The sequence below is a fragment of the Triticum aestivum genome, chromosome 2D, assembly GCF_018294505.1.
Source record: "Triticum aestivum cultivar Chinese Spring chromosome 2D, IWGSC CS RefSeq v2.1, whole genome shotgun sequence".
Lineage (NCBI taxonomy): Eukaryota > Viridiplantae > Streptophyta > Magnoliopsida > Poales > Poaceae > Triticum > Triticum aestivum.
The window spans coordinates 463962453-463965280 of record NC_057799.1 but is presented as its reverse complement, the minus strand read 5'-3'; the positions used below and the strand labels follow the sequence as shown (position 1 = coordinate 463965280).

General features: G+C 58.3%; 1 pseudogene; it reads left to right on the top strand.

Annotated features, from left to right (window-relative positions):
- The first annotated feature begins 1156 nt into the window (after window positions 1-1156).
- LOC123049581 (benzyl alcohol O-benzoyltransferase-like) lies at window positions 1157-2284 on the top strand (annotated as a pseudogene).
- Window positions 2285-2828: the final 544 nt, after the last annotated feature.

The window sequence follows — 2828 nt, the reverse complement described above, 5'->3', positions numbered from 1 at the left end:
TATAGCCGGGCATCTTAAACCCGTCTCATGCATCTGCGCGGACTGCTCAGTCACTAATTCAGACATGCTTATTAAACGAACCTCAAACGTTCAGACTGATCGAGACCCCTCATATTTAGCCCAAATATGAAACGGATATAGGGCGTCCGGGCGTCCAGGCATGCCCGTCACGTTGGACCCGACAACCCAACCTCTCCGTAAATTGCATCAAATCCACCAAACCCTTCCTCCTTCTCCCGCCGCCTCCCGCGCCCGAAGCCTCGCCGTCCTTCATCCTTGTTGCCAATCCTCACCACCGGTCCCGATCCATCGCCGGAGATGTCGTCCAGACCGCCGCGACTTGCAAGGCAGAGAACATCGCCCGAAAGTTGCGGTGACGCCGGCAGCGAGAGAGGGAGGCGACGGTGGCGTCGCGGGGTGGTCCGGACATGGTGGAGCAGCTGTCTCCTCCGCTGCGTCCAAGTCCCCGCACCCCTTGCATCTGGAGGAGGCATCCCAGATGCAGGCGGAGCAGGGAGTCCGGATGCAGGCGGAGCAGGACAAGCACGACGCATTCCACTCGGAGCAGGCGCTCGGCCAGTGATCCGGGCCATCCATCACGCTCGGACATTGATTTTATTTTGACATGTCTGGTTTGCTAGATACTCCCTCCGTCCCAAATAAGTGACTCAACTTTATACTAGTTTTAGTACAAAGTTAGTATATGAAATTGAGTCACTTATTTTGAGACGGAGGGAGTAATGAATTGCTTTGCTTTGTTTCGAACTTTTGAACTTGGACAATTTGTATCGTACCGTATGATCGACGTGCATGGATTGTATGGTTTTGAGGATCAAAATTTGAGATATGTAAATGTAAGGCACAACATATGAGGGGCCGGATCTGCAAGTCCGATTGGAAATGCTCTAAGCGACCGCACCACGCGCTGAACAAATTCTCAGATCACACTCCCATATTCTGGCTTCGCCACCGGCGACCAGACCACGATGAATTTCTTCACAGCGTAAACTCGACCCACGCCCCTATATATATGGCCGTTCGTACGCTCATAGATGCATACGAAACGATCGAGTACGATCCAGCTTCCGCCATTTGCCACGGTAAATTAAAGCAACAGCGGCGGCGGCCTTAAACCAAGTAATTTAGCGCATCTACTATGGCCGCCGCGTCCCTGGCTTTCGTGGCGCGCCGCGGCGAGCCGGAGCTGGTCGCGCCGGCCGGGCCGACGCCGCGCGAGCTCAAGCGGCTCTCGGACCTCGACGACCAGGAGAGCCTCCGGTTCTACCGCTCCGGCATCTACTTCTACCGGGGCTGCCCCTCGCGGGCGCGCGCCGACCCGGCCAGGGTCATACGTGACGGTCTGGCCGCCACGCTCGTGCACTACTACCCCGCCGCCGGGCGGCTCCGCGAGCTGCCCGGCAGGAAGCTCGCAGTGGACTGCACCGGCGAGGGGGTGTGGTTCGTCCAGGCCGACGCGGACGTCACGTTGGACGAGTTCGGCGACACGCTGTACCCGCCAGTCCCTTGCGCCAGCCAGCTCCTGTGCTTGCCGGAGAGCAACTCCGCCGTCGTTGTCGACCGGCCACTGCTCTACGTTCAAGTAAGTCTTTGTCTTGGGCGCGCTCAAGATTTTTTAAAAATAAAATAAATAGTAGTCTGCAATTTCTACTGACATGCACCATGCATGGTGGCATATGAAGGTGACGAGGTTGAGGTGCGGAGGCTTCGTGCTCGGCTTCCAGGTGTGCCATAACCTCGCGGACGCGCCGGGAAGCACGCAGTTCCTGCAGGCCTCGGCGAGCTGGCGGGCGGCATGGAGGCGCCAAGCGTGCGGCCGGTGTGGGCGAGGGAGCTGCTCGACGCGCGCGACCCCCCTGCCCCATCTACCATCACCCCGAGTACGAGCTGGCGGCTGACGCGGCCAACGACAAGCTCCGTCCGGGCGCCGAGCTCGTGCACCGGGCGTTCCTCTTCGTCCCCGAGGAGTTGTCCTCGCTGAGGGACCAGCTACCGCCGCAGATGAGGTCGCGGTGCCCCCGGTTCCTGCTCCTGTCGGCGTTCGCGTGGCGCTGCCGGACTGCGGCACTAGGCTACGCGACCGGCGACGAGGTGTGGTTCATGTTCGTGGTGAACACCCGCGGGAAGCGCGGCCGCCCGCTCCTTAAGGGGTTCTGTTGAGGATATAGACCTTAGAGTCACCCGCCAGAAGGGGCCGGGTTACTCGTATGGTCGTTGCCAGAAGCCCGGAGACAAGCTTAAAGATGATGGGCCAGAGATGGGCTAAGACCCGGATATGGCTTAAGGCCCATAGTTATAATCATTATTATGGTAGAACTTGTAGTGTAAGGCAAGTATGATTGAGAGTCCGAGCCGGACACTCTTATAAGCCGGCCGGGACTCTAAGGGCTGCTGGGCGTCCGCCTCCCTATATAAAGGGACGACCCGGCAGCGGTTTAGGGACAAGAACAATCTCATCGAGAGCCGGGCATAGCAGTTTAGCTCCCTGGTGATCGTAACCCTAATCAATACCACCTCAAACTGGACGTAGGCTTTTACCTTCACCGTAAGGGGCCGAACCAGTATAAACCCTCGTGTTCCTTGTCCCACTTTAACCCCTTCAAGCTTCCTAGTTGCGATGGCTCCACGACTAAGTCCTAGCTCGAGGACATCTGCCGTGACAATTCCACGACAGTTGGCGTCCACCGTGTGGCTGCCGCACGGTGGATTTGAGTTCTTGAAGGGCAGCTTCGAAGGGCTCAAGGGATACGCCGTGGGCCGGATGACCAAGAGTCGTCGCGGCAAGCTCTACATCGACGATGCAGACTAGG